The sequence below is a fragment of the Pseudophryne corroboree genome, chromosome 5 (assembly GCF_028390025.1).
Source record: "Pseudophryne corroboree isolate aPseCor3 chromosome 5, aPseCor3.hap2, whole genome shotgun sequence".
NCBI classification, from domain to species: domain Eukaryota; kingdom Metazoa; phylum Chordata; class Amphibia; order Anura; family Myobatrachidae; genus Pseudophryne; species Pseudophryne corroboree.
The window spans coordinates 87893519-87915008 of record NC_086448.1 but is presented as its reverse complement, the minus strand read 5'-3'; the positions used below and the strand labels follow the sequence as shown (position 1 = coordinate 87915008).

Genomic DNA, 21490 nt, shown 5'->3' with positions numbered 1-21490 from the left:
GTTTGATGAGGATAATGAGGTGGAGGCGGAGCAGATGCATTTTGAAGGGACGTCACCCCCTGCGGGGCAGACACCCGAGTGGATGAACTTATGGAAAGAAATGAGTGCACGTATAGATTCTTTACATAAGAAATTTGACGACATGCCAAATGTGGGACAGCCGGGATCTCAGCTCGTGCCTGTCCAGGTGCCTCAGGGGTCGTCAGGGGCTCTAAAACGCCCGCTACCTCAGTTTGCAGACCCGGATGTCGACACGGATACTGATAACAGTGTCGACGACGATGAGTCAAACCTAATGCCTGTCAGGGCCATTCACTGCATGATTGAGGCAATGAAAGAGGTGTTAAACATTTCTGATTTACATCCAGGTACCACAAAAAAGGGTATTATGTTTGGAGAGAAAAAACTACCCGTAGTTTTTCCCCCATCAGATGAACTAAATGAAGTGTGTGAAGAAGCGTGGCTTTTCCCTGATAAAAATTTTTTAATTCCTAAGAAGGTACTAATGGCGTTCCCTTTCCCGCCAGAGGATAGGTCACGTTGGGAAACACCACCTAGGGTGGATAAAGCGCTCACACGTTTGTCAAAAAAGGTGGCACTACCCTCTCAGGATACGGCCGCCCTTAAGGAGCCTGCTGATAGAAAGCAGGAGGCAATCCTGAAGTCTGTATACACACACTCAGGCATTATACTTAGACCAGCTATTGCGTCAGCTTGGATGTGCAGTGCTGCCGCTGCATGGTCAGAAAAACTGTCAGAAAATATTGACACACTAGACAGAGACACTATTCTGCTAACGATTGACCATATAAAAGATTCAGTCTTATATATGAGAGATGCACAGAGGGAAGTTTGCCGGCTGGCATCTAAAGTAAGTGCATTGTCTATCTCTGCTAGGAGATGCTTATGGACTCGTCAGTGGACGGGAGATGCAGATTCCAAGAGGCACATGGAAGTTTTGCCTTATAAAGGGGAGGAATTATTTGGGGATGGTCTCTCCGACCTAGTTTCCACAGCAACGTCTGGGAAGTCAGCATTTTTACCCCATGTTCCCTCACAGCCTAAGAAGGCGCCATTTTATCAGGTTCAGTCCTTTCGGACCCAGAAAAGCAAGCGTGGAAAAGGAGGGTCTTTTCTGTCTAGAGGCAGAGGTAGGGGAAAAAGGCTGCAACAGACAGCAGGTTCCCAGGAACAAAAGTCCTCCCCCGCTTCCTCTTCCAAGTCCGCCGCATGACGGTGGGGCTACACAGGTGGAGCCAGGTACGGTGGGGGCCCGCCTCAGAAATTTCAGCGATCAGTGGGCTCGCTCACAGGTGGATCCTTGGATCCTTCAAGTAGTATCTCAGGGATACATTCTGGAATTCGAGGCGGCTCCACCCCACCGGTTCCTAAAATCTGCCTTGCCGATTGCTCCCTCAGACAGGGAGGCGGTGCTAGCGGCAATTCACAAGCTGTATTCCCAGCAGGTGATAATCAAGGTACCTCTACTTCAACAAGGCCGGAGTTACTATTCCACACTATTTGTGGTACCGAAGCCGGACGGTTCGGTGAGACCCATTTTAAATTTGAAATCCTTGAACATGTACATAAAAAAATTCAAGTTCAAGATGGAATCGCTCAGGGCGGTTATTGCAAGCCTGGACGAGGGGGATTACATGGTTTCCCTGGACATCAAGGATGCTTACCTGCATGTCCCCATTTACCATCCTCACCAGGAGTACCTCAGATTTGTGGTACAGGATTGCCATTACCAATTCCAGACGCTGCCGTTTGGACTCTCCACGGCACCAAGGGTATTTACCAAGGTTATGGCGGAAATGATGATACTCCTTCGAAGAAAGGGAGTTTCTCTAACGTCCTAGTGGATGCTGGGGACTCCGTCAGGACCATGGGGATTAGCGGCTCCGCAGGAGACAGGGCACAAAAATAAAGCTTTAGGATCAGGTGGTGTGCACTGGCTCCTCCCCCTATGACCCTCCTCCAAGCCTCAGTTAGGTTTTTGTGCCCGTCCGAGCAGGGTGCAATCTAGGTGGCTCTCCTAAAGAGCTGCTTAGAAAAAGTTTTTAGGTTTTTTATTTTCAGTGAGTCCTGCTGGCAACAGGCTCACTGCATCGAGGGACTTAGGGGAGAGAAGTCAACTCACCTGCGTGCAGGATGGATTGGCTTCTTAGGCTACTGGACACCATTAGCTCCAGAGGGATCGAACACAGGCCCAGCCATGGAGTCCGGTCCCGGAGCCGCGCCGCCGACCCCCCTTGCAGATGCCGAAGATGGAAGAGGTCCAGAAGCAGGCGGCAGAAGACTTTTCAGTCTTCCTGAGGTAGCGCACAGCACTGCAGCTGTGCGCCATTGTTGTCAGCACACTTCACACAGCGGTCACGGAGGGTGCAGGGCGCTGGGGGGGCGCCCTGGGCAGCAATGTATAATACCTTTTTATGGCTAAAAAATACATCACATATAGCCCTTGAGGCTATATGGATGTATTTAACCCCTGCCAGATCTCACAAACTCCGGAGAAGAGCCCGCCGAAATAGGGGGCGGGGCTTATTCTCCTCAGCACACAGCGCCATTTTCCTGCTCAGCTCCGCTGTGAGGAAGGCTCCCAGGACTCTCCCCTGCACTGCACTACAGAAACAGGGTAAAACAGAGAGGGGTGGCACTTTTTTTGGCGATATTACTATATTTAAGCTGCTATAAGGATACAACACTTATATAGGGTTGTTCCCATATATATTATAGCGCTTGGGTGTGTGCTGGCAAACTCTCCCTCTGTCTCCCCAAAGGGCTAGTGGGGTCCTGTCTTCAATAGAGCATTCCCTGTGTGTCTGCTGTGTGTCGGTACGTGTGTGTCGACATGTATGAGGACGATGTTGGTGTGGAGGCAGAGCAATTGCCGGTAATGGTGATGTCACCCCCCAGGGAGTCGACACCGGAATGGATGGCTTTGTTTATGGAATTACGTGATAATGTCAGCACATTACAAAAATCAGTTGACGACATGAGATGGCCGGAAAACCAGTTAGTACCTGCCCAGGCGTCTCAGACACCGTCAGGGGCTGTAAAACGCCCTTTACCTCAGTCGGTCGACACAGACACGGACACTGAATCTAGTGTCGACGGTGAAGAAACAAACGTATTTTCCAGTAGGGCCACACGTTATATGATCACGGCAATGAAGGAGGCTTTGCATATCTCTGATACTACAAGTACCACAAAAAGGGGTATTATGTGGGGGGTGAAAAAACTACCTGTAGTTTTTCCTGAATCAGAGGAATTGAATGATGTATGTGATGAAGCGTGGGTTAACCCAGATAGAAAAGTGCTAATTTCAAAAAAGTTATTGGCATTATACCCTTTCCCGCCAGAGGTTAGGGTGCGCTGGGAAACACCCCCTAAGGTGGATAAGGCGCTCACACGCTTATCAAAACAAGTGGCGTTACCGTCTCCTGATACGGCCGCCCTCAAGGATCCAGCTGATAGGAGGCTGGAAACTACCCTAAAAAGTATATACACACATACTGGTGTTATACTGCGACCAGCCATCGCCTCAGCCTGGATGTGCAGTGCTGGGGTGGTCTGGTCGGATTCCCTGACTGAAAATATTGATACCCTGGATAGGGACAGTATTTTACAGACTTTAGAGCAATTAAAGGATGCTTTTCTTTATATGCGAGATGCTCAGAGGGATATTTGCACTCTGGCATCGAGAGTAAGTGCGATGTCCATATCTGCCAGAAGAAGTTTATGGACACGACAGTGGTCAGGTGATGCGGATTCCAAACGGCATATGGAAGTATTGCCGTATAAAGGGGAGGAATTATTTGGCGTCGGTCTATCGGATTTGGTGGCCACGGCAACTGCCGGGAAATCCACCTTTCTCTATCGTCCTAGTGGATGCTGGGGTTCCTGAAAGGACCATGGGGAATAGCGGCTCCGCAGGAGACAGGGCACAAAAAGTAAAGCTTTTCCAGATCAGGTGGTGTGCACTGGCTCCTCCCCCTATGACCCTCCTCCAGACTCCAGTTAGATTTTTGTGCCCGGCCGAGAAGGGTGCAATCTAGGTGGCTCTCCTAAAGAGCTGCTTAGAGAAAGTTTAGCTTAGGTTTTTTATTTTACAGTGAGTCCTGCTGGCAACAGGATCACTGCAACGAGGGACTGAGGGGAGAAGAAGTGAACTCACCTGCGTGCAGGATGGATTGGCTTCTTGGCTACTGGACATTAGCTCCAGAGGGACGATCACAGGTACAGCCTGGATGGTCACCGGAGCCGCGCCGCCGGCCCCCTTGCAGATGCTGAAGTTAGAAGAGGTCCAGAATCGGCGGCTGAAGACTCTGACAGTCTTCTAAAGGTAGCGCACAGCACTGCAGCTGTGCGCCATTTTCCTCTCAGCACACTTCACACGCTGTCACTGAGGGTGCAGGGCGCTGGGGGGGGGGCGCCCTGGGAGGCAAATGTAAACCTATATACTGGCTAAAAATACCTCACATATAGCCCCCAGAGGCTATATGGAGATATTTAACCCCTGCCAAACTTCACTAAAGAGCGGGAGACGAGCCCGCCGTAAAAGGGGCGGGGCCTATCTCCTCAGCACACAGCGCCATTTTTTCTCTCACAGAAAGGCTGGAGAGAAGGCTCCCAGGCTCTCCCCTGCACTGCACTACAGAAACAGGGTTTAAACAGAGAGGGGGGGCACAAATTGGCGATATAAATATATATTTCTCCTTCATCCACTAGGGGCCACTGGAGCGTAGTTACAATGGGGATATAGTAGGCAGTAATTGGGAGCTGGCACTTTAAAATTCTCAACCTGTGGCTAGCTCCTCCCCTACTATCTCCCCTCCAAGCCAGTCTTAGTATGTGCCCGATGTGAGCTGGTTCACTTGGGTTTAGCTGAAGAAATTTTTCTTTATTATTTTATTTTTCTTTCTTACAGACTGGCAGCTCTGCCACTGCCAGTCTGCACCGTGGGAGCTGCCGGCGGGGTCCCATCGCAGCTGCGTGCGGCTAGGGATGGGCCCCGGCTGAGGGAGACACTGAGCTCTCCTGAGTCGGCGGACACCGCTGCGTGCGGCGCGTGTCGCGGCCACTCCATCCAGCAGAAGATTCCGGCAGCATGGCAGCGGTGAGTATCAAAAATGGCCGGACACCGCTGCGTGCGGCTCGTGTCGGGGCCACTCCATCAGAAGATGAGTACAAAAGGGACCGGACACCGCTGCGTGCGGCGTGTGTCGGAGCCTCGGGGTCGAGTTGGAGTACGCCTAAAGTGTGGTGAGTACAAACATCCCCCCTTGTCACTGATGTATGTTTTATCATGTGTTTGAAGTGCTTGCTTCGGCAGCACTAAATTGGAACGATATAGAGAAGTTTAGCAAAGCCCCTGCGCAGCATGAGCCCTGTGCAAGGATGACATGCAAATTCTTGAAGCGTTCCATATAATCCTGACCAGAATTAAACAGTTTCAGTTTTCAACATAGGTATGGTCCCCTATACTCCAGTCATAGAAGGCTGGAGTGCATCAAAGGCGCTTAATAATTTGAACTTGGCGCCATTATATGGGGGGCGGAGCTTCAGCCCGCTCTGTAAGCGGGCTCAGCGCTCTTCACTACCCGGCTGCAGAAGGCAGCCGGGGGATACACAGTGAGAATAGAAGCTGTATGCCAGAGTCTAAGGAGCATACTTAGCACATTATTATTTGCAAAAGTGAGTCATTATTGCTCACACAGCTAGGCTCCAGACTCTGGCACACAAGGTCACATGGGACTCGGTGCATGAAACGCTCCCCGGCCACAGCTTACAAGCGGCCGGGGAGATACAGGGCGCTTCCCGCTTATGGTAGAGCAGGTTTAAATTTGGCGCCGAAGCGGAGGGGGCGGAGCTAACTCCCGCTCTGTTCGGCGGGCTAAGCGCACTCCGTCCCCCGGCCGCTACAGGACACGCCGCTGCACTGTCACACCGCTCCCCGGCCGCTGCAAGCTCCCTTCCCTCTCCGGGCTGTTCAGGGAGGATAAAGGTAGGATGTGGGGGTGAAGGCTATTCCCGCTTTGCTCAGCGGGCTCCCGGCGGCGGATCGCAGCGTTCACTGCCTCTAGACACAAATCCTGTCTCAGGGGGGGTTTTTAAATTTTCTGTGCAGGGAGTTGCTGACATTCCTCCCTGCAGGAGAGTCCTCTGACAGGCATTTCATACAGGAGCCTGCTCTATTACAGGAGCTGGGGCTCATCTCATAATGATTCAAAAATGTGCACAATTTATTTACCATACATATACTACAGTATTTATCTACCCTAATGGGTTCACATACAGGGTTGGATTCACTGTGGGTGTGTATATATATATATATATATATATAGATGTGTATGTATGAATATATATATATATAGATGTGTGGAGGTATGTATATAGATATATGCATACAATGCCGTATATAGGGCAGTGCGGATGGTGTGGTGGTTGGCGTTGCTGCCTTGCGGCATGGAGGGCGTGGGTCTGGTTCCTACCAGTGCCCTACTTTTGTGTAGTTTGTACAGAGGTGTCCACATACATCTTTAAGATAAAACAAACCACTTCCGCAATGTTTTCTAATAACAAAATACCTCCTTGCCACATAACAATTTCCCCCATCTTTTCTCACAGTCTGGTCACCATTTTGAAAAGCCAGCGGAACCTCCGAGAAACATCTGGTGCACCTAAATTTAGCGGTACACTACATACAGTGTGGTCTTCCCTTTATTATTCCTTGGCTAGTTACTAATGCTATTTGTAATTTGGGGAATGCGTGTAAGGCATCAGACAAATAGCGCTGCGGCTCAGTACGCTAGTAGCGGGTATCTGTACAGGGGGACCAGGGTTTGAAAATAAAGAAACTTTAAGGGGAGCCCCTATAGCCTAGGGCTAAGACTCCTGTCCCACAGCGCAGCGCTACTGGTTCAGGTCTCCGCTGCTCCAGAAAGTTTATTTGATGTCGGTCACTATATATTATAGTGCAGACTTTACATATGGCTGTGTTTCTTTAACCCACCTTTTCTCCTCTCACCTGGGATAGTTAAAGAATTCCCTCTTAGGTGTGAAGTATGCGGTGGAGCCATCTGCAGAGCCCTCCACGCGCCTGCAGGACACTCCTGTTGAACAGCTCAGATTATACAGGTAATGTCACTATTAACCAGAGATCTTGTACGTCATTTCACCTCTCCAGGTTTCTAAAGGAACCTTGCTAACCTTCCAGGTTACAATACTAATGATGTCTGTTTTCTGTGGAGTCTGAACCAGTGTCTCAGAATATCCAGGTGCATTATACAGCAGTTCGTCTGGTACTGCAGGTAAAGGAGGCGGACACGTCAAGTCCATCAGGGTTCGACGCCAATGACGAAATGACAGCGACTGGCCCAGTCTCGGATGAGCTGGGCAGGCTCCGGTAGGCGGCCGTCAGACACCCGAACACACAAAATCAGGTATCAAACAATGTTTGTTTTCCCTACCCTCTTCCCACAGTCGTCAGGAGATGGTATCAGAACCTTTCTAGGATATACCCCTCGATGTACCGCCGGTCCAACAAGCTGCCGTTTTCCTGAGCAACCTTGTTCAGGGACCCATCGAAGACATATACGGCAGCATGTTTCTACCTTGTCCGGAACAGGTAGGTTGTGGAACAATTGTCCTCTAGGTTACAGGATGTTTCACATCAGGATCAATTGATACTTTGGTACAGGTCCGAATCACGATTCTGCTCTATGATCTTTGAAGGTCACCACGTCTGCAGACTCGGACCCTGCATTTTCGCTTGGGCTGTCTTAAACCGTCGACCTCTGGGGCTGCGACTGTGACAGGTGAACATGTAATCCTACGGGGCAGATGGTTCAGGGGAAGGAACTTTCTGCAGGATTTCTTGAACCATTGGAGGTAAGTCCACTTTGCTTTCTCCTAATACTGCCCCAGCTCCAAGACAGACCGTTACCGGTCTTTCCTTTAGATTTTTCCGTGACCCTTCGGAAACTTTCGACTCCACACGGGCGATATTTCAGTCGCCAGGGGATCTCAAAAAAAAAAAAAAAAAAAAAAAAAAAAGAGCTGAAGCAGAGGTTCAGCATCATCCTTATAAACCCACTACAGGTCAGACTTTCCTACCACCTGGAGGGTCCCAGGGTAGGCGCAGGTCGGTGGTCCTATGGGAAGAACTGAGAAGGCTGGGGCAAACTAGATTTCGGAACAACCATCTCAGGAGTCCCTCGGCAGGGGGCGGCCGATTTACGATGACAAGAGTCATACTGCAGGCGGCGCTCCATATGCTTCTAACCGTAAAGAGTGTTGATCCCTGTTTTTCACATATCATTTGAATCGGGACAGTTCTCAGGCCTTTGTTTTCTTCTCACGTTCCGAAGCCAGTTGGCTCGGCCAGACCTATTCTGGCCTTACAATCCTTTCAGTCTGTGATTGCTTTTTTTTTTGAACAAGAAAGGGAGTTTTTACGTGTCCCTTGTCTTCAGAGATGCCTGTTTACTGATTTCAGTTGGACGGGCTTTTCTCAGATTCACATTACAGGATTCTCATTTTCACTGTCAGTCCTTTCCTCTCGGTATCTCTTCCGCTCCCACAGAGTTCAGGAAGATCACAGAATAACTCTTTCAAGGGCAGAAGGTGACGTTGGTTCCCTAAATGGACAATCTACTGCTGCTTTCCCACTCTGTACATTAGGTGGCTTCTGAATATCCGGAGGATCCAGGAGCTTATGGTTCAACACAGATCCAATTTATGCTCCTCATAGACGTTTCTCAACTTGGTCCGTCAGAGGATTTTTCCTTCCTCGGCACCAGGTACTCTATTCCTTCAGTCAAGTTGCGACGCAAGGAGTGGTCGCCTCCATTCCTCTCTGAGCGGGGGACAACATTCCTCTCTGAACGGGGGACAACATCCCTCTCTGAGCGGGGGACAACAATCTTCTTTCCGGGTCAAGCCACCAGGTCAGACTCCCGGGGGAGAAAACATTCCCCGGAGTTTTGTCAGCTGGTCCGCTGTGGGCGGAGATTTCGGATCGACCTCAGGGCGTTCTGACTGACTTTTTAACCCTTTACTACTCTCGGGCGTGAGCTCGGGCAGTAGCCGAGGAGGCCCTCAGGGCTCCGGGGAGTTTTCTGGTTATTCTATCCGGCCTCCCTTTTTAATTTCTACCTCCGGTTCGGTAACACAGGAGGGGATTATGCGTGCTAGTCCTCTCGGTGGCTCTGGTTGGGCCACAGATGTCTTGAAGATACAGATACACCTGTTGTCAGTAGAGGAGCCTATGCTACTACCTCGACTGGACTGTCCACTTCAACAACTTTTCCTTGTTCAATCTTACACTGGTTCCGTGTAACCGTGTGACTGTTCACGAGACCTCAGAAGGGAGTAGTTCCCTAGGTTGGTTAGGCCTACCGGGCCCCGATTTCAGAAGTCTGTTACCTCTTCTCGCTTTTGCCACTTTTGGAAAACTGTATCGGACATAATAAGCATAAAAGGGGTTTTCCCCTTCTTTCAGTTACCATTCAGCCGTCATCTTTGGTTTCTCTGGGAGGTTTTGCTCCGCTGCGCTTCATACCACACTGACCTGAATTTTAGGTCTCTGTTTTTTTCGGTTTTCTTCCAAAAGAGATTAGCCTAGCGGCCGTAGGTTCGGCCTCTTTTTCAGGGAGTGCTCTATGGCATCTCCCCCGGCTGAGTTTCGGTCTCAGCGGTCGTTTCTTCCTGAGGGGATGTCCATTTTTCCGACAAATCTGACACTAGTGTTTTTTGGTCCTCTTTGAATGTTGTCATGGCTCGCCGACTCTCCCTACAGAGGTCTTCGGCTATTCGACAAAGTGTTTTCTTCTTGGTGCTGTACAATGCTCCCGTGCTAAATAGCCGGGGTCCCAACATACGCTGGGCCGTTGGATACATCTAACCATCAGACAGTCTTCTTGGAGGTTGCTAGGGAGCCTCCGTATTCCATTTCAGCGCACTTAACGCGCGTGGTAAGACCTTTGTGGGCGGCTGCCCGTGGGGTCTCCATAAATAGTTTGTCGGGCGGCTACTTGGTCGGACTGACATTCCTATTGTCAAATTCTACAAGTTTGACACTTTTGCGGCCTCTGCATCACAATTTGGCCGAGCAGTTTTTACAGGACTCGCAGCGCTCTCCCGCCCGTTTTTGGGAGCTCTGGGACGTCCCCATTGTAACTACGCTCCAGTGGCCCCTAGTGGATGAAGGAGAAAACAGGATTTTGGTACTTACCGATAAATCCCTTTCTCCGATTCCACAGGGGCCACTGGACGCCCGCCCAGCGCTGTTCCTCCTTGTTTTTTGCTTAACGGTTTGCAGATCACCATATGACTGCTTGTTGAGTTCAGGCTAGCCTGGTTTTTTGTCAGGTTCTGTTCCAGGTTTAGTTTGGGTTATCCTGGTTTACAGGGCGTCATTAACCTCCTCTACCTTAAGGTTTGTTTATTCCATCTCTCATCGGGCACAGTTTTACGTAGACTGGCTTGGAGGGGAGATAGTAGGGGAGGAGCTAGCCACAGGTTGAGAATTTTAAAGTGCCAGCTCCCAATTACTGCCTACTATATCCCCATTGTAACTACGCTCCAGTGGCCCCTGTGGAATCGGAGAAAGGGATTTATCGGTAAGTACCAAAATCCTGTTATAAAGATGCTATTAGGGAGAAACACTTATATAAGGTTGTCCCTATGTAATTATAGCGTTTTTTGGTGTGTGCTGGCAAACTCTCCCTCTGTCTCTCCAAAGGGCTGGTGGGGTCCTGTCCTCTGTCAGAGCATTCCAGGTGTGTGTGCTGTGTGTCGGTACGTGTGTGTCGACATGTATGAGGACGATGCTGGAGGAGGCGGAGAAATTGCCTGTAATGGTGATGTCACTCTCTAGGGAGTCGACACCGGAATGGATGGCTTATTTAGGGAATTACGTGAGAATGTCAACACGCTGCAAGGTCGGTTGACGACATGAGACGGCCGACAAACAATTAGTAACGGTCCAGGCGTCTCAGAAACACCGTCAGGGTTTTTTTATAAAAAACGCCCATTTACCTCAGTCGGTCGACACAGACACAGACACGGACACTGAATCCAGTGTCGACGGTGAATAAACAAACGTATTCCTCATTAGGGCCACACGTTAAGGGCAATGAAGGAGCTGTTACATATTTCTGATACTACAAGTACCACAAAAAAGGGTATTATGTGGAAGTGAAAAAACTACCTGTAGTTTTTCCTGAATCAGATAAAATAAAATGAAGTGTGTGATGATGCGTGGGTTTACCCCGATAGCAAATATTGGCGTTATACCTTTTCCCGCCAGAAGTTAGGGCGCGTTGGGAAACACCCATTAGGGTGGATAAGGCGCTCACACGCTTATCAAGTGGCGTTACCGTCTCCAAATACGGCCGCCCTCAAGGAGCCAGCTGATAGGCAGCTGGAAAAATATCCTAAAAAGTATATACACACAGACGGTGGTTATACTGCGACCAGCGATCGCCATCAGCCTGGAGATGCAGTGCTGGGTTGGCTTGGTCGAATTCCCTGACTAAAAATATTTTATTGATATAGAGCATTTAATAGGATGCATTCTATATATATGTATGCGAGATGCACAGAGGGATATTTGCACTCTGGCATCAAGATAAGTGCGTTGTCCATATCTCCCAGAAGATGTCATGGACACGACAGTGGTCAGGTGATACAGATCCCATACGGCACATGGAAGTATTGCCGTATAAAGAGAAGGAGTTATTTGGGGTCGGTCCGTCGGACCTGGGGGCCACGGCCACAGCTGGGAAATCCAACCTTTTTACCCCAAGTTACATCTCAGCAGAAAAAGACACTGTCTTTTCAGCCTCAATCCTTCCGTTCCCATGTGGGCAAGCGGGCAAAAGGCCAGTCATATCTGCCCAGACATAGAGGAAAGGGAAGTAGACTGCAGCAGGCAGCCCCTTCCCAGGAAAAGAAGCCCTCCACCAGTGGGGGGGTAGTCTCAAGAGTCTCAGCGCGCAGTGGGATCACTCGCAAGTTGACCCCTAGATCATACAAGTATTATCCCAGGGGTACAGATTGGAGAGTCGAGACATTTTTTCCTCGCAGGTTCCTGAAGCCTGCTTTACCAACGGCTCCCTCCGACAAGGAGGCAGTATTGGGAAAAAATTCACAAGCTGTATTTCCAGCAGGTGATAATCAAAGTACCCCTCCTACAACAAGGAAAAGGGTATTAGTCCTCCACACTATATTGTGGTACTGAAGCCAGATGGCTTGGTGAGACATAGTCTAAATCTGAAATCTTTGAACACTTACATAAAAAGGTTCAAATCAAGATGGAGTCACTCAGAGCAGTGATAGAGAACCGGAAAAAAGGGGACTATATGGTGTCCCTGGACATCAAGGATTACCTCCATGTCCAAATTTGCCCTTCTCAACAAGGGTACCTCTGGTTCGTGATACAGAACTGTCAATATCAGTTTCAGACGCTGCCGTTGAATTATCCACGGCACCCCGGGCCTTTACCAAGGTAATGGCCGAAAAGATGATTCTTAAAAGAAGAAAGGCATCTAAATTATCCCTTACTTGGACGATATCCTGAAAGGGACAAGTTTCCAGAGAACAGTTGGAGGTCGGAAAAGAACTATCTAAAGTAGTTCTACGACAGCACGAGTGGATTCTAAATATTCCAAAAATCGCAGCTGTTTTCCGATGATACGTCTGCTGTTCCTAGGAATGATTCTGGGCATAGTCCAGAAAGAGGTATTTCTCCTGGAGGGGAAAGCCAGGGAGTTATCCGACCTAGTCAGAAACCTCCTAAATCCAGGCCAAGTATCAGTGCATCAATGCACAGGAGTCCTGGGAAAAATGGTGGCTTCTTACGAAGCGATTCCATTCGGCAGATCTCACGCAAAAACTTTTCAGGGGGATTTGCTGGACGAATGGTCCGGATCGCATCTTCAGATGCATCAGCGGATAACCCTGTCTCCAAGGACAAGGGTGTCTCTTCTGTGGGGGCTGCAGAGTGCTCATCTTCTAGAGGGCAGCACATTCAGCATTCAGGACTGTGTTCTGGTGACCACGGATGCCAGCCTGAGAGGCTGGGGAACAGTCACACAAGGAAGAAATTTCCAAGGAAGTGTGGTCAAGTCTGGAGATTTCTCTCCACATGAATATACTGGAGCTAAGGGCAATTTACGATGCTCTGAGCCTAGGAAGACCTCTGCTTCAAAGTCAACCGGTGCTGATCCAGTAGGACATCATCATGGCAGTCGCCCACGTAAACAGACGGGGCGGCACAAGAAGCAGGAGGGCAATGACAGCAAGGATTCTTCGCTGGGCGAAAGATCATGTGATAACACTGTCAGCAGTGTTCATTCCGGGAGTGGACAACTAGGAAGATTTCCTCAGCATAAATGAATTCCACCCGGAAAAGTGGGAACTTCATCTGGAAGTTTCCACATGTTTGTAAACCGTTGGGAAAGACCAAAGGTGGTTATGATGGCGTCCCACATGAAGCGCCAGGTATAGAGACCCTCAGGCAATAGCTGGGACGCTCTGGTAACACCGTGGGTGTACCAGTCGGTGTATGTGTTCCCTCCTCTGCCTTTCATACCCAGTGTATGGAGAATGATAGGAAGGAGAGGAGTAAGAACTATACTCGTGGTTCCGGTTTGGGCCAAGAAGAACTTGGTACCCGGAACTTCAAGAGATACTAGAAAGGATCTTGATTCAGCAAGAATCATGTCTGTTCCATGACTTACCGCAGCTGCGTTGACGCCAGGGCAGGTGAACGCCGGATCCTAAGGGAAAAAGGCATTCCGGAAGAGGTCATCCCTACCCTGGTCAGAGCCAGGAAGGAGGTGACCGCACAACATTATCACCGCTTAGGTGAAAATATGTTCCATGGTGTGAGGCCAGGAAGGCTCCACGGAAGAATTTCAACTAGGTTAATTCCTACATTTCCTGCAAGCAGGAGTGTATATGGGTCTCAAATTGGGGTCCATTAAGGTTCAAATTTCGACCGGTCGATTTTCTTCCAGAAAGAAATTGGCTTCAGTTCCTGAAGTCCAGAAGTTGTTAAGGGAGTACTGCATATACAACCCCTTTTTGATGTCTCCAGTGGCACTGGGCGATCTCAACGTAGTTTGGGATTCCTAAAATCACATTGTTTTAAACAACTCAAATCTGTGGATTTGATATATCTCACATGGAAAGTGACCATGCTGTTGGTCCTGGCCTCGGCCAGGCGAGTGTCAGAATTGGCGGCTTTATCTCACAAAGCCATATCTGATTGTCCATTCGGACAGAGCAAAGCTGTGGACTCGTCCCCAGTTTCTCCCTAAGGTGGTGTCAGCGTTTCACCTGAACCAGCTTATTGTGGTGCCTGCGGCTACTAGGGACTTGGAGGACTCCAAGTTGCTGGATGTTGTCAGGGCCCTGAAAATATAGTTTCCAGGTCGGCTGGAGTCAGGAAATCTGACTTGCTGTTTATCCTGTATGCACCCAACAAGCTGGGTGCTCCTGCTTCTAAGCAGACTATTGCTCGTTGGATTTGTAGTACAATTCAGCTTGCACATTCTGTGGCAGGCTTGCCACAGCAAAAAAATATGTAAATGCCCATTCCACAAGGAAGGTGGGCTCATCTTGGGCGGCTGCCCGAGGGGTCTCGGCATTACAACTCTGCCGAGCAGCTACGTGGTCGGGGGAGAACACGTTTGTAAAATTTTACAAATTTGATACCCTGGCAAAAGAGGACCTGGAGTTCTCTCATTCGGTGCTGCAGAGTCATCCGCACTCTCCCGCCCGTTTGGGAGCTTTGGTATAATCCCCATGGTCCTTTCAGGAACCCCAGCATCCACTAGGACGATAGAGAAAATAAGAATTTACTTACCGATAATTCTATTTCTCGGAGTCCGTAGTGGATGCTGGGCGCCCATCCCAAGTGCGGATTATTCTGCAATACTTGTACATAGTTATTGTTACAAAAATCGGGTTATTGTTGTAGGAAGCCGTCTTTCAGAGGCTCCTTTTGTTATCATACTGTTAACTGGGTTTAGATCACAAGTTGTACGGTGTGATTGGTGTGGCTGGTATGAGTCTTACCCGGGATTCAAAATCCTCCCTTATTGTGTACGCTCGTCCGGGCACAGTACCTAACTGGAGTCTGGAGGAGGGTCATAGGGGGAGGAGCCAGTGCACACCACCTGATCTGGAAAAGCTTTACTTTTTGTGCCCTGTCTCCTGCGGAGCCGCTATTCCCCATGGTCCTTTCAGGAACCCCAGCATCCACTACGGACTCCGAGAAATAGAATTATCGGTAAGTAAATTCTTATTTTTTACCTCAGACCCCCTCCCAACAGAAAAAGACACCGTCTTTTCAGCCGCAGTCCTTTCGGTCCTATAAGAAGCGGGCAAAAGGACAGTCATATCTGCCCCGAGGCAGGGGAAAGGGTAAGAGAGGGCAGCAAGCAGCTCCTTCCCAGGAACAGAAGCCCTCCGCGGGTTCTGCAAAGCCCTCAGCATGACGCTGGGGCTTTACAAGCGGACTCAGGAACGGTGGGGGGTCGACTAAAGAATTTCAGCGCGCAGTGGGCTTGCTCACAGGTGGACCCCTGGATCCTGCAGGTAGTATCTCAGGGTTACAGGTTGGAATTCGAGAAGTCTCCCCCTCGCCGGTTCCTAAAGTCTGCTTTGCCAACGTCTCCCTCAGACAGGGCGACGGTATTGGAAGCCATTCACAAGCTGTTTTCTCAGCAGGTGATAGTCAGGGTACCCCTCCTACAACAGGAAAAGGGGTATTACTCCACGCTATTTGTGGTACCGAAGCCGGACGGCTCGGTAAGACCTATTCTAAATCTGAAATCTTTGAACCTGTACATACAAAAATTCAAGTTCAAGATGGAATCACTCAGAGCAGTGATAGCGAATCTGGAAGAAGGGGACTTTATGGTGTCCCTGGACATAAAAGATGCTTACCTGCATGTCCCAATTTGCCCTTCACATCAAGGGTACCTCAGGTTCGTGGTGCAAAACTGTCATTATCAGTTTCAGACGCTGCCGTTTGGATTGTCCACGGCACCTCGGGTCTTTACCAAGGTAATGGCCGAAATGATGATTCTTCTGCGAAGAAGAGGCGTATTAATTATCCCTTACTTGGACGATCTCCTGATAAGGGCAAGGTCCAGAGAACAGCTGGAGGACGGAGTAGCACTAACCCAAGTAGTGCTGCAACAACACGGGTGGATTCTGAATTTTCCAAAATCTCAGTTGACCCCGACAACACGTCTGCTGTTCCTGGGAATGATTCTGGACACGGTTCAGAAAAAGGTGTTTCTTCCGGAGGAGAAAGCCAAGGAGTTATCCGAACTTGTCAGGAACCTCCTAAAACCAGGAAAAGTGTCTGTGCATCAATGCACAAGAGTCCTGGGAAAGATGGTGGCTTCTTACGAAGCAATCCCATTCGGCAGATTCCACGCACGAACTTTTCAGTGGGATCTGCTGGACAAATGGTCCGGATCGCATCTGCAGATGCATCAGCGGATAACCTTATCGCCACGGACAAGGGTGTCTCTTCTGTGGTGGTTGCAGAGTGCTCATCTGTTAGAAGGCCGCAGATTCGGCATACAGGACTGGGTCCTGGTGACCACGGATGCCAGTCTGAGAGGCTGGGGAGCGGTCACACAGGGAAGAAACTTCCAGGGAGTATGGTCAAGCCTGGACATGTCTCTTCACATAAATATACTGGAGCTAAGAGCGATTTACAATGCTCTAAGCCTGGCAAAACCCCTGCTTCAGGGTCAGCCGGTGTTGATCCAGTCGGACAACATCACGGCAGTCGCCCACGTAAACAGACAGGGCGGCACAAGAAGCAGGAGAGCAATGGCAGAAGCTGCAAGGATTCTTCGCTGGGCGGAAGATCATGTGACAGCACTGTCAGCAGTGTTCATTCCGGGAGTGGACAACTGGGAAGCAGACTTCCTCAGCAGACACGATCTACACCCGGGAGAGTGGGGACTTCATCCAGAAGTCTTCCACATGATTGTGAACCGTTGGGAAAAACCAAAGGTGGATATGATGGCGTCTCGCCTCAACAAAAAACTGGACAGGTATTGCGCCAGGTCAAGAGACCCTCAGGCAATAGCTGTGGACGCTCTGGTAACACCGTGGGTGTTCCAGTCAGTGTATGTGTTTCCTCCTCTGCCTCTCATACCCAAAGTACTGAAAATTATACGGCAAAGGGGAGTAAGAACGATACTCGTGGCTCCGGATTGGCCAAGAAGAACTTGGTACCCGGAACTTCAGGAGATGCTCACGGAAAATCCGTGGCCTCTACCTCTAAGACGGGACCTGATTCAGCAGGGACCGTGTCTATTCCAAGACTTACCGCGGCTGCGTTTGACGGCGTGGCGGTTGAACGCCGAATTCTAAGGGAAAAAGGCATTCCAGAAGAGGTCATTCCTACACTGGTTAAAGCCAGGAAGGAGGTGACTGCACAACATTATCACCGCATTTGGAGAAAATATGTTGCGTGGTGTGAGGCCAGGAAGGCCCCCACGGAGGAATTTCAATTGGGTCGATTCCTACATTTCCTGCAAACAGGATTGTCTATGGGCCTCAAGTTGGGGTCCATTAAGGTTCAAATTTCGGCCCTGTCGATTTTCTTCCAGAAAGAATTGGCTTCAGTTCCTGAAGTCCAGACTTTTGTAAAAGGAGTACTACATATACAGCCCCCGGTTGTGCCCCCAGTGGCTCCGTGGGACCTTAATGTAGTTTTGGATTTTCTCAAATCCCATTGGTTTGAGCCACTTAAATCGGCGGATTTGAAATATCTTACATGGAAAGTTACCATGCTACTGGCCCTGGCTTCAGCCAGGAGAGTGTCAGAATTGGCGGCTTTATCGTATAAAAGCCCATATCTGTTTTTCCATTCGGACAGGGCAGAACTGCGGACGCGTCCTCATTTTCTGCCTAAGGTGGTGTCAGCGTTTCACCTGAACCAGCCTATTGTGGTGCCTGCGGCTACTAGCGATTTGGAGGATTCCAAGTTGCTGGACGTTGTCAGGGCATTGAAAATATATATTTCAAGGACGGCTGGAGTCAGAAAATCTGACTCGCTGTTTATACTGTATGCACCCAACAAGCTGGGTGCTCCTACTTCTAAGCAGACGATTGCTCGTTGGATTTGTAGCACAATTCAACTTGCACATTCTGTGGCAGGCCTGCCACAGCCTAAATCTGTCAAGGCCCATTCCACAAGGAAGGTGGGCTCATCCTGGGCGGCTGCCCGAGGGGTCTCGGCATTACAACTCTGCCGAGCAGCTACGTGGTCGGGGGAGAACACGTTTGTAAAATTCTACAAATTTGATACCCTGGCTAAAGAGGACCTGGAGTTCTCTCATTCGGTGCTGCAGATTTATCCGCATTCTCCCGCCCGTTTGGGAGCTTTGGTATAATCCCCATGGTCCTGACGGAGTCCCCAGCATCCACTAGGACGTTAGAGAAAATAAGATTTTACTTACCGATAAATCTATTTCTCGTAGTCCGTAGTGGATGCTGGGCGCCCATCCCAAGTGCGGATTGTCTGCAATACTTGTACATAGTTATTGTTACAAAAAAATCGGGTTGTTCTTGTGAGCCGTCTGTTCAGAGGCTCCTACGTTGTCATACTGTTAACTGGGTTCAGATCACAAGTTGTACGGTGTGATTGGTGTGGCTGGTATGAGTCTTACCCGGGATTCAAAATCCTTCCTTATTGTGTACGCTCGTCCGGGCACAGTATCCTAACTGAGGCTTGGAGGAGGGTCATAGGGGGAGGAGCCAGTGCACACCACCTGATCCTAAAGCTTTATTTTTGTGCCCTGTCTCCTGCGGAGCCGCTAATCCCCATGGTCCTGACGGAGTCCCCAGCATCCACTACGGACTACGAGAAATAGATTTATCGGTAAGTAAAATCTTATTTTTAATTATCCCGTACTTGGACGATCTCCTAATAAAGGCACGGTCCAAAGAACAGTTGTTGGTGGGAGTAGCACTATCTCAGGAAGTGCTGAACCAGCACGGCTGGATTCTGAATATCCCAAAGTCACAGCTGGTCCCGACGACACGTCTACTGTTCCTGGGGATGATTCTGGACACAGTCCAGAAAAAAGTGTTTCTCCCGGAGGAGAAAGCCAGGGAGTTGTCTTCTCTAGTCAGAGACCTCCTGAAACCAAAACAGGTATCGGTGCATCACTGCACGCGGGTCTTGGGAAAGATGGTAGCTTCTTACGAAGCAATTCCATTCGGCAGGTTCCATGCCAGAATCTTTCAGTGGGACCTGTTGGACAAGTGGTCCGGATCGCATCTTCAGATGCATCGCTTGATAACCCTGTCTGCAAGAACCAGGGTGTCTCTTCTGTGGTAGCTGCAGAGTGCTTATCTTCTGGAGGGTCGCAGATTCGGCATTCAGGACTGGGTCCTGGTGACCACGGATGCCAGCCTGCGAGGCTGGGGGGCAGTCACAAAGGGAAGAAACTTCCAAGGACTATGGACAAGTCAGGAGACTTCCCTTCACATAAATATTCTGGAACTAAGGGCCATCTACAATGCCCTAAGTCAAGCAAAATCCCTGCTCCTACACCAGCCGGTGCTGATCCAGTCAGACAACATCACGGCAGTCGCCCATGTGAATCGACAGGGCGGCACAAGAAGCAGGATGGCAATGACAGAAGCCACAAGAATTCTCCGATGGGCGGAAAATCATGTACTAGCACTGTCAGCAGTGTTCATTCCGGGAGTGGACAACTGGGAAGCAGACTTCCTCAGCAGACACGACCTCCACCCGGGAGAGTGGGGACTTCATCCAGAAGTCTTCCAAATGATTGTACATCAGTGGGATCGTCCACAGGTGGACATGATGGCGTCCCGCCTGAACAAAAAACTAGAGAGGTATTGCGCCAGGTCAAGAGACCCTCAAGCGATAGCTGTGGACGCTCTGGTGACACCGTGGGTGTACCAGTCAGTTTATGTGTTCCCTCCGCTGCCTCTCATACCAAAGGTATTGAGAATAATAAGAAAGCGAGGAGTAAACACAATTCTCGTGGTTCCGGATTGGCCAAGAAGAACATGGTACCCGGAACTTCAAGAGATGATCTCAGAGGACCCGTGGCCTCTGCCGCTAAGACAAGACCTGCTACAGCAGGGGCCCTGTCTGTTCCAAGACTTACCGCGGCTGCGTTTGACGGCATGGCGGTTGAACGCCGGATCCTGAAAGAAAAGGGCATTCCGGAGGAAGTCATTCCTACGCTTATTAAAGCCAGGAAAGAGGTTACAGCAAATCATTATCACCGCATATGGCGGAAATATGTTGCATGGTGTGAGGCCGAAAAGGCCCCAACTGAGGAATTTCAACTAGGTCGATTTCTGCATTTCCTGCAAGCAGGAGTGAATATGGGCCTAAAACTGGGTTCCATTAAGGTACAGATCTCGGCTCTATCGATTTTCTTTCAGAAAGAACTAGCTTCAGTACCTGAAGTTCAGACATTTGTAAAGGGAGTGCTGCATATTCAGCCCCCATATGTGCCTCCTGTGGCACCTTGGGATCTCAACGTGGTGTTGAGTTTCTTAAAATCACATTGGTTTGAACCACTAAAAACCGTGGATCTGAAATATCTCACGTGGAAGGTGGTCATGTTATTGGCCTTGGCTTCTGCCAGGCGAGTATCAGAATTGGCGGCTTTGTCTTATAAAAGCCCTTCTCTGATTTTCCATATGGATAGGGCAGAATTGAGGACTCGTCCCCAGTTTCTCCCTAAGGTGGTGTCCAAGTTGTTAGACGTGGTCAGGGCCCTGAAAATATATGTTTCCAGGACGGCTGGAGTCAGAAAATCTGACTCGCTGTTTATCCTATATGCACCCAACAAGCTGGGTGCTCCTGCTTCTAAGCAGACTATTGCTCGTTGGATTTGTAGTACAATTCAACTTGCACATTCTGTGGCAGGCCTGCCACAGCCAAAATCTGTCAATGCCCATTCCACAAGGAAGGTGGGCTCATCTTGGGCGGCTGCCCGAGGGGTCTCGGCTTTACAACTTTGCCGAGCTGCTGCTTGGTCAGGGGCAAACACGTTTGCAAAATTCTATAAATTTGATACCCTGGCTGAGGAGGACCTGGAGTTCTCTCATTCGGTGTTGCAGAGTCATCCGCACTCTCCCGCCCGTTTGGGAGCTTTGGTATAATCCCCATGGTCCTTACGGAGTTCCCAGCATCCACTAGGACGTCAGAGAAAATAAGAATTTACTCACCGGTAATTCTATTTCTCGTAGTCCGTAGTGGATGCTGGGCGCCCATCCCAAGTGCGGTTTATCTGCAATACTTGTACATAGTTATGGTTAACTAAATCGGGTTATTGTTGAGCCATCTGTTGAGAGGCTCAGTTGTTTCATACTGTTAACTGGGTTTCATATCACGAGTTGTACGGTGTGATTGGTGTGGCTGGTATGAGTCTTACCCGGGATTCAAAAT

General features: G+C 49.5%; 1 protein-coding gene and 1 pseudogene across 6 annotated transcripts in view; both read left to right on the top strand.

The window, feature by feature from the left end:
- Nucleotides 1-21490, top strand: part of NMT2 (N-myristoyltransferase 2) — a 250814-nt gene that overhangs the window by 137909 nt on the left and 91415 nt on the right. The window lies entirely within an intron of this gene.
- LOC134931345 (U6 spliceosomal RNA) lies at nt 5323-5438 on the top strand (annotated as a pseudogene).